This window comes from Coturnix japonica, chromosome Z (genome assembly GCF_001577835.2).
Source record: "Coturnix japonica isolate 7356 chromosome Z, Coturnix japonica 2.1, whole genome shotgun sequence".
In the NCBI taxonomy this organism is placed as follows: domain Eukaryota; kingdom Metazoa; phylum Chordata; class Aves; order Galliformes; family Phasianidae; genus Coturnix; species Coturnix japonica.
In genome coordinates, this window is record NC_029547.1 from 51,925,238 (window position 1) to 51,936,187 (window position 10,950).

General features: G+C 40.3%; 1 protein-coding gene across 8 annotated transcripts in view; it reads left to right on the forward strand.

Annotated features, from left to right (window-relative positions):
- The window catches only part of FAM172A (family with sequence similarity 172 member A), a 244,424-nt gene that overhangs the window by 169,081 nt on the left and 64,393 nt on the right, over positions 1 to 10,950 (forward strand). The window lies entirely within an intron of this gene.

Genomic DNA, 10,950 nt, shown 5'->3' on the forward strand with positions numbered 1-10,950 from the left:
GTAGGAATGCTGCATCTACAACACTGTAGATATTTTTGTACAGAGAGCAGAACTAGGTATTTCATCAATCATAAATGAAGCGTGGTTTGATCAAACAGATCGCATCCACCATCTCCTTCATTACCTGCATGAGCCTCTGCCAGGACGGCAGTGGTAGCACTCAGCCTGCAAAGCACACTGCCTGTGCCTGCTGGCAGCAGCTCAGTTCTGGGCTTCAGGCTCCGTCCTGTGTGATACAGTGCACTTGTGATGGATTCTCTGTAGAGCTAAGGATTTCTGTGAGTACCTGTTGTTTTATCTCACACATTTCTTTTGCTCTTAACACTCACTGAGCACATGCATCTGCTCTCCTATGCCAGGCAGACTGTCTTTAGGGCAACTGTGTGGGAAAGAAGTTGGTGAGAGATCTTGTGATGGCTGGGGACACATAAGGATTTGGTGCTGGGAGTGTCATTGTTCTGGTCAGTGCCTTCAAATACGAATTTGAAAAGAAACAAGAAATATAAACCATGTCAGCTGTGGGGCTGCAGTAATCATAGACAGACAGAACTGTACAATATCCCAGGTTGGAAGGGGCCCATGAGGATCATCAAGGTCAACTTCTGTCTCCACACAGCACCACCCAGCGTTCAAACCCTACATTTAAGAGCACTGTCCAAGTGCTCCCTGAGCTCCAGCACTGAGGCCGTGCCCACAGCCCTGTGCAGCCCATTCCATGCCCACCACCCTCTGGTGCAGACCCTTTCCCTGTCCCCCAGCTGCCCCTCCCCTGGCACAGCTCCATGCCATACCCTGTCACTGTCACACACCAGAGCTCACACACCTTCCGCTCCCTACAAGGAGCTGCAGCCGCCATGATGGCTCCCCTCAGCTCCTCTCCTCTGCACATTGCACAGCAAAGGACCTCAGACACTCTTGACACGTCTTCCCCGCCAGTCTCTTCACCATTTCAGTCCCAGTCAGAGGCTGAAGCAATACCAGGAGGTTTGTGTCTGGAGCCGGAGGCACAGGTCAAAAAGTGCAAGCGTGAAAAAAGAAACCTCAATTAACATGTTTGCATATGTTCAAAATGCACCTTCTGCAGATACCACGTGTCTTGGAAATCTACAGGACAGTCTTGTCAGAGCAGGCTGGCACCTGCATCTCTATCATAGAACACTGAGGTTGGAAAATGCCCCTGAAATCCTCAAGCCCAATTGCTAACCTTGTAGACATAGGATACACACTTACAGCACAGGGGGTGAGGGTGTGAAGCGCCACTGGGCTTCATGGAGCCACTCTATCCAGGAGTGAGGGTTTGGAAGCCAGAACCCTTCCTTCCATAAGTTCACACAGAGGTTACAGGGGGAAAAAAAATTAAACTGAAAACATTGGCTGCACAGCTGTTAAGCTCAAAACATTTCCCTTTCAAGTCTGCTGTGAACGTTTGCTCCTGTTCCACCGGGGAACTCAGTGTTCCAGCTGGTACTTCAAGCCCACTGCTTTAAGATGCACCAGAAATGCTTCAGGAACAGGCAAAAGGACCAACATGCGGGACTGAGCTCCTCAGAGCAAGGCTTGTTTGTGCCTCGTTTTTCTTGTGAACCTAACGAGCATTTTAGAAAACACCAGTTAGCACAGGTAGCCTCCCAGTGGGGCATTCATCCCAGTGTGACCATGCTTAGTGATTCAGCTTAGGAGTACCTTTACATGGCTATAAGAGCCATATCACATGTGGAGGAGTGTGAAATGAGGCCTGTCTGGTGTGTTGGGTTGTTTAACAGGACTTTGGACAAAAAGGAACAGAATTAAAGCTCACAGTTGCTTTTGCTCTTAGCATTGCTTATGAAACTTAGGAGATCAGAGGGTCATGGGGAATATCTTGCTAGTGATGTGTAATGGTTTGGAAATAAACACCAGGGGTGGCTCCAGCTGCCTTTGATCTAACTAAATGGCTATTATGTATATTCTATTTAACTTATTTTAAAATTAGGCAAAGAGCACACAAGAATGCTTCTCTGCGTGCTAGATGCCTGAACTTCCAACTGTGTGCTCAGGACCAAACAAAAGGGAAATGGTTCTCTTTCAAGGAGCTTATCATTTGGTAGATATATAACACAAAGCAGGCACGAAATGCTGTGGGAAAGAGGAACTGACTTTCTACTTTATTCCATATTTTTAACATTTTGCATTTTTATTGATGAGGGCCAGAATTTGCTGATTTCACACAGCGTCTTTTTGGCTGTGATTTTCATTTTTTTAAGTGGAACTTCTTAAGTCAAAAGTGATGAGCTCTTGGCTTAAAAAAGATGGATAAGAAGTTAAATCCACAGTAGGCCTTTTTGACAAAGCTCGTCAGAAACTTTGAAGAGCATGTGCAGAAAGTTTAGCAGACATCAGCTGCGATATAGCGCAGGGGTGTCTGATGGTCCCAGTCTTGTGGCACCCTGGTGAGCTCCACAGGAGTGTCACCATGGGAAAATGGGATTGTTCAGGCCCTGCCTGGTGGCAGTATCCACTGTCCCAAAATGCAGGCACTGTGGCATTCAATAGACTCTTAGTGTCTTAAATGAGCCTCCTTGTTCTTCTGTTGACTCAACATTACCTGGCATAACTTCTCTGACTCATAATGTGTCATAAATACTTGGAGATGATCTGTGGTGTTTGATTAACCAGCTCTTAGTGAGAGCAGCAGGAAAACAATAAAGCACGCTCTCCTTTAGGTTATTCAGCAGTAATCATGGTGATATGGTCATCATCTATGATGATGACCAGGCTTGGCCCAGGATCACTGAGCACACCAGGAAAATAAACACAAAATTAGCATTTCTTCACAACCTGTAGTGAGCCATTTGCCATTCCCCAACTGCAAAGAGAGGGATCTTTATGAGTTTATGTATGTGACACCAAAACCTTCAGTTTACATACACTCTGGCCCAGAGGCCTTGCTTGTGGGACGCTGCTCCTTCCTGAATTTTCTCAGAAACTGCAAGAGTCAAAACTGAAGCTTCAAAGGACAGGAATGGTGAATGTTGTCATATCTGCTTGTTGAAGAGGAAATCCATCAGTCTGTGTTTAAATAACAAGGGTCTTAGACTTCATGTCCATCTGTGAGGTGCTGAGTTGAGCATTCAGCTTTTCCTTATTTTCGAAGTCAGGCCCTTTCAGAAAAAAATAATGTATTTCCTGATGTACAGAAGTACGGTCAGCTTTTAAAAGTTCCTGCTCAACCAACATTAATAATCTAAGGAGGACTTGCATTTAAACTTACACAGTTTTCTGTTTCTGTAAATACATAGTTCACTGAAAAACATGCTACAATGATATTTACCTAAAACTTATAAAAATTTCCAAGAACTGCTTGCATCAAAGCAATGAAGAAGGAATACCTTTTTGCTCTGTTGCATTCAATACTTAATGCAGAAAGAGTGATCTGATAGTTTCACATTCGTTTAACTAATAGGATTGTTCACTTGTAGACTGAGTTCTGGATTTACACGTTATTAAAACATGCTATTTTCATAACTTTCTTCAGGCCACATTTTTCATTAGATATGAGCCATTATTTTCATGATGGTATAATATCAAAACAAAAATCCAACTGCTTCTATTGTTTTATTTTCAAGACCTGTATACTAATGTTTTTGTTAAACACTGGCTTTCAGAAAGCGTTTAACTGATTTGTTATCACAGAAATTTAAGTATTCATTCCATATTTACCTTTATCTCACTAATATTCAAGAGCCTGCATATTCAAGTTCAAGGCTTTTTAGAGGTTTTCACCCCACTGGGTGGAGGGCTGGAGGAGCCCACTAAGACAGGCTAAAAGTAAATGACTGGTTTTATTGGTCTGTTGTATATACATACGAGTTGTTTAGACTCCAAAAAGCTGGTTCACTGCAGTTTAAAATAATTTGTTTGTTCAGCTCAAACAAGTTGTCTTTGGAGGAATAGCGTGAGGGGCTTATTTCTGTCCAGCACCGTTTTCTGATTGATTGCCAATCACTCAAAGTAGCAATCTCAGTGATACTGATCGGGATCAGATCCCCAGGGCTGAAAGTTCCTACAGTGTGTTGTCTGGCAGAGGAGCAGATGAGTGTCTCTGACCTGGAACAATCATATCCCTTGAATGGGTGGACCAGATGGACAAAGTTTGTAGCCGCGTTAGTAGCCCTGCTTCTGTCTGCTGCCAGCCCTTTGCAGAGTCTAAGCAAGCTGCAAGTTATCATGGTTGGTCTGAGTTATCGTGATGAAGTCTCAGGCACTGTTCAGCAACGAGCGCACATACAACTGTGCAGCTCTTGAAGGGATGTCAGCTGTAGAACACTGCTTGTGGTCGTCTGTACTGACTGCTGTCCTTCAGATTGCTGGTAAACTGTGCCCACGTTAGCTTCAAAATCAGAATGTGCTGAAAGAAGGAAGCATTCAAATCTTAGGTATAAAGTGAGCAAGGCTATGAAGTATAGTTTGTGCAAAACTGAGTCCAGGCAACAGGCAGAAACACCAGAAGTACCTCTGTTTCCTAGACCACATAGATCTTGGCCTGTTTGGAATCTGCCATATTTTAAACTTTCATACAGTGGTGAGTCTGGATGGTTCTGATTACTTCTGGCAGTTTACTAATGGCTTTGCTTTATTTTTGTTTTATTTTATTTTATTTTAAACAAGGCATGACACTCAAGTCAAGGTAAGCCAAGAAAAAGCAAAGGTGTGACCTACAGCATAAGGATTTACTGGCAAAGATGTATCAGCTAAGAGCTTGAAAAAATCCTTTGCCACCCCAGCCAAGATAATTATGTTAGCAAAACCTCTAGTGCAGGTTTTGCATAGCAGTTCCAACAGAAGAATGCTTTTGCTGGCTTAGCTTGTGTCATTTGGAGATGCAATGCAGCTTCCTGCCAGAAAACCTCCTGCATCTTTATTAAGAGGACTGCTGACAGAGACACATGGTAAAGCCAGAGCAGCAGAGGATCTTCTACTGTGCTGCTGGTTGAGGCGTGATCATGCGCTCACGACTTCTGCCACTGCACAAGTCCAAATTAGCTGTGAATAGAAAATGAGCTGCATTTTAGCAAACTGAGCCAGTTTTTCAAATATGATTTTCCTGCAGCTCTTGTTCTGTAGTGGTCATAACCAAGATACCTTTAAGCAACCTGGCTCGAGTATCAGATGCTTTTTAACATTAGCACTTGTGAATTCAGGCTGCTTCCTGGCAGCATGAATTGCCCTTGGGGAGCTCCACTAGCATAAGACACAGCCATTTATGAGCTCTTGTATTAGAGGCAAGCCAATGTCCCCATACTGCAGTCAGCAACAATACTGAAAATTAAACTCATCAGACTTCACTGCCTGTTCCCAGCTGAGACAACTGAAAGTTGGTCACCCTGCAAAATGTTGTTGGTTTGTTGGGTTTTTGTTTGGTTGGGGCTTTTTTGTGTGTTTTTTGTTGTTGTTGTTTGCTTTGTTTGCTTTTTGGGGGTGGGGGAGTTGAGAGGAGGGAAAGCAGGGAGATGTACAGAGATTTCCTCAGTTCTGCAGTTCTGGAGCAACAGGTTCCTGCTCATAGGAAGGAGTACCAGCTGGTAGACTGCAGCCAGGCCTAGCTGATCCACACATCTGCTCCTGTCCTTCAGTAGCTGGAAGGCAGATCTCCCAGCAGCATTTACAAGAGGAAGCTGAGGGCAGGCTTCATGGCCATGGCAGTTCCTCACAGGGAGCAGAGGAGCAGAGCTGAGCTCTACTTTCTGGGGATACTGACAGTGCCTGAGGGACCTGCTGCCCATAGTCCTATAACATCTCTTAGCACAAAAGTGTGTGTCTGGGAACATGGTGTACTCCAGGTTATTACAGGTCTTCAAAGGCTTTTCTCCTCTAAGCTTTCCGTTAAGACAGTGAGGATAAGAGAATCTAAAGAACTGCAGTACTAAGTTTAAAGTTTTAATGGAGTGTGAGGCTGGAGCTCTTGTACTGGAGGTCCATGAGTTCTTGCGTTGTTCATAAAATATAACCAGCAGAATTTTGTGTACAAGATGGGAGAGAAGAGGGTTGGTTTGGGTTTTGTTATTTTTTATATATTTTTAACTGAGCTATGCATAAGGGAGATGACCCCTGCACTTATTTTAGAAGTATATGTTTTGCTTATCATGGTTTGTTCTAATGTAGGTTATGTGTCAAAATTATCAGTAGAGATTCTGAAACAGAAATAAATGTACATTCTGAACTGTGACAAGTCCTAGACTCTGTTCTCCAGAACAATGTGTCCTAATATATTTATACATTATTATTTTTACAATGCGATGTATTGATTTAGAAAGCCATCACAACTGTAGGTGTAGCACCCGATAAGTCTTTCAGTAAAATATCTGAAAATACATGGCTGTGGTCATTGTCATTCTATGACTGCGTATGCAAATGTTTTCTTTTGGTCTTTAAAAACTGAGGAATCGAATGCTTTGTCTACTGCAGGTATTTTAGCACATCTGTGAATAAATGAAGGGAAAATCATTCTCAGTGCTTATTGAAAATGGGAACTAGTGTGATTTACTTTGGATTACGTATGATGTTTGTTATATGGTGTTCTGGTGTAATTGCTCTGGAATTCTAGTCCCTAACAAATGATATTTTATCAAAAATTGAGGATATGACGAAAAACAGAGTATTTAAAAAATTCAGGAACTGCATCCAGGAAGCAATGAAAAGTCTGAGAATCACAGACCAACAAACTCATGCTACAGACAAGAGAATAATGTGCTTCTTGGTGAAGAGTAGTCTTTCTGAGTTCCGGAAGGGCACATCCTGAGACAGATCTGTTACTTGGTTTGTATGGAACTGAGTGAAAGGAGAGCTGAAGAGGGTCTTGGAAGGGTAGTCCTGCACCAAATTCCCTGGAGAGCACACAGGATTCTTAGGAATCTGCATGTCCTTTCAAAAGTGTTAAATAAAATTTTCTCACTCACGCACCACTCCTTGTGGGTGATTTCTTCTCTCTTCCTATCTACCACTGCTGTTAAATATTTTGCATAGTCCAATTGATGCCATTGTGACCCACTAGAATTTCTTCTGCACGTCTGGAAATCATTCAGTGCATTTGGACAGAGGCTTCCAGTTCAGTTTCCTCTGAAAGGAATTCACTTAGCACATGCCAAAGCCTCTTAAAACTCAAACTAGTGTGAGGCAACTGGAGACAATGGAAGTATTTGTGTCAAATTTAGTTTTGCTCCAAGCCAAATTCTTGTTGTAGACATACCCATTCAAACCCAGTACACACCACATAAATACCATACCACAACTGAAATTGCAGCGGAAGGCAGGGGAAATAGATGAAAGGTTTTCTTAAAAGATCAAGAGAAAGAGACTTTGGGGGCATTTTTTAAATATTTATCAATTTTTCCTGATTCCCAATTACAGGTGACTCAAAGGAGTTATTATTTCCTAAATACCAAGTGATGGCAGTTGACTTGATTGAGCCCATATAAGTACAAAAGGTTTGGGGTTTTTTACCTGTCTTCCACCAGAGAAGTTTTAATCTTCAGTAATTTTAATTTTGTTAGAATAGGTATAAAGAACATGGGATCGTTGCTCAGTTTCACCTAAAGAATAACTGGAACATTCATGGATTTTCATGTTTGCAACATAACACTTTTGATTCTCCTTTTAATATGTTGATGCTCACACTTGAGTGCTATCTTGCAAAACACACTGCATGCCAAAGTTACATCTCATCATCTATTCTAAATATTTGTATGCACAGTTAACGTATTACATGTGTGTTAGGAGACTATGTTTTATATGCACACACAATATATTATGAAGGTATCAATCTTTTTTCATTACAAAGTTACGGTAATTGTATAATATTACCTTACAGAAGGCAGCCATCCAACATTGTGAACAACTTAGAAGTAAATCTCTTGTTAAATTGACTAATAAGCATGTCAGTAATATAGTTGAACTTGGTGAAGGTTTTAAGTTTTAAGGGCTTTCAATTTGTGCTCATGGAAGTGATTGAGTTGAACACTTGTGTAACACTTGTCCCTGGCAAAATAAACAAATGAATTTTCAACCAATAGTAGATAGACACCTTTCAAAGAGGCCTGAATGCTTTCTGAATTCTTACAGTGAATACTGCTCTGGGAATATGCCTTGTGCACATGAAGAAATGTGAAGCAGTAATGATGCAATTAAAAAAATACAAAACTAACTGTACTGTGACCACAAAATAGAGACTAAATAGAAATTTCGTAATAGAAGACATGGTTGAGAAAGTCAAGGGGACCTAGAGTTGTGCAGTCAAAGGAGAAAGTGGCACAGAAGAGTCTATTTAACTGCTCTTGGTTATGAATGAATTTTTGAAAGAAGGAATATAAGGACAGAGGCGTAGGAACTCCAAGCCATCCTGTGAAGAGGTACATTTGGAGATTGCTTCCTGTAAGATCTGGTCTGAGGAAAATAAGTTGAGATTTGAAAACTGGCATAGAGGAGGAAAGTAAGTAATTCTCAGGCTGTGAGAATCAGGTTTATGTGAAACCTATTGATGCACAAAGAGTGTAAACTACAAAATGAACTTCAGATAAATTCCCTAGGTCTTTATCTGCAATTGTTTCAGTGGAAAAAAATATGTATTTACATTTGTAACAATGTAAATAGTCTGTATTATGTTAGAAATCTTTGGTTTTAGTGTATCTGTTGTAAGACTGCACTGGCTGTCTGGGATAAAACTAATCCTGGGAACTGTAAATCATACATCCCATAGCATCCTTCGTTTGGAATTACAGACTTGTATCAAATTTGAATAACAGCTGGCTGCTAATTTTGCAGTGCATGTTAATGTATTTTACTGTAACAATTTTATTCAGCTCAATTAATTTTTAAATTGCATGTGAATTCAAAGCTATTTTAAGTAAAGATATCTATGTTTTAACTCAAAACAGTCAGTCCACTGGATCTGAAGCACTGAAGCTTCTGTGAGCACTTGGACTTCTTTTATCTTCTCACAGGATAAATTTGGGTCCTTGCTAAGAGAATCTATTGTTTGAGAGGCACCAGGATCTATTCTTGTTGATTGTTATTATTAGTTAATATCCTACCATAGCTGAGAATTTGAGCTCTTACAGTAGCAGCTAAGTGAACCAGGTTTGACATTCTGTGTGGTGTGTCACTTAAATATGAACTCATTAGTCTTGTTTAAGTGAATGTTTTATCCTTGTTTCGTTCCCTGTCTACTTTTTCCAGCAGTGTTTTTTGTTTGGTTGGTTGGTTTTTTTGTTTTGTTTTGTTTTTTGTTGTTGTTGTTGTTGTTTTTTCAAGGTCAGTTCATAAGGGAGTAGATATCTACCAAAACTTACTTATTCTGAGCTGAACATGATAACATGTATAACTGAAGCTCAGTCAGACCCCCAATTCCCTCTTTGTTCTGACCCTGGTACTTTCTACACTGCATTAAAAAATACAATTTTTCAGATATTTTGTAGGTCTGAACCACATTTGGGACCCAGTGTAATACTAGTGAGATTATTGTAGATGACAAACAGTGAGTCCAAGTTCTGACAAATAGTCTGGTTGATGATTTCAGATGTGCCTTTAAGACACAGAACATTTAGTTGTGCTCGAGATGTTTATACAGTTTCAGGAAGGAGGTTTATAGTGTAGATAAAGATCTTCATTTTGAGTCTCCACCTTCTTGAGGAGCTCCAAAGTCTCATCCTGAGTTTAGCAGAATCACCAGATTGCCTAAAGACTGCCCTGGGGAAGTCATTGTTACATACAATTCTTATATTTCATAGTGGAGGAAGTTATGCACAACTTTGTGAAACTCAGTGTTCAGAATCAGATGTTTGGCTGAAAATGGCAGTACAGCACTGCAGCTGAATGAAGCCCTGCCTTTTAAAGTAAATGCTATTTTGCCCTAAATTAGTGATTTGCCTCCCTCGCATACATGTGTAAAGAATGTCTTACCCTCCAAATGTTGTAGATATTGTACGTGCACCATGGGAGAGTATCTAAAGAAAAAATATGGGACATACAGAAAGTCTTCGCATGCAGATTACTTTAAAGAGTATCTCCATATCTACTTGCACAGAATTTCCTAAGCTTAGCTGAATTTCTGAATCGTGTAATGCTGACAGAACAGAATACAGAGTACTGGGCAAGGCGGACACCTGATTTTATCTGGAATGAGGAGATCCACGTTTGTAGTCCTTATCCAGTAATGGTGAATGCCTGTCACTTAAAAATTAGATTCACTACAGTTAATTTTAAAAATATATTATGTGAACAAAAATAAAGAAACTTTGATAATGTAGTATTACTGTTGTGTGGGACTGGAAGAATGCAGGGTCAAAAAGGTTTACATTTGTGGTATTTTGAAGATATTGGGAGATTGTTTGTATCAGATATTGATAAATGCTATTTTCACATTGAACACCTGGGTTTAGGTGATTATTTTTGAGTTTCTGATACCAAAAAAAACCATGATTTGCATCCCTTTTGGAGAATTGTTTTTGGAGGTGCAGCCCGTATGCTCATAAGCAGTTAACAGATCATGAACAAAGAATGTCTGGCTTTAGAAATGTTGTATGTGTTGCCATTAATACAAAAGGATGCCAAAAAAACATTAACTTTAGTGTGGCATACCCAGTGATAAAGACACTAGCTGTGAAATGCTGGTTTTATAAGTATAATTCATTATACTTTCTTTGTTCCAGTGTTACAAATTAGGGTCACTTGTGTCAGGAGATTAAAACCTTTTTGTCTCTCTTAGATATCAAACTATTCTTTTTTAGTCCCTTTTATCTTGCAGAGCAGCTCTGAATTCCACAGCATCTTTGTCGTTTCATTCATGTTATTTGCAGCAATCATTTAATTGGTTTTAGTACTAATATTATTTAGTCATACTGTCATTTCCAACAACAGAGACTCTTTAATATGTTACAAATGTTAAGAGGCTCTGTTGTTTGCCTGGTAAGCATATGT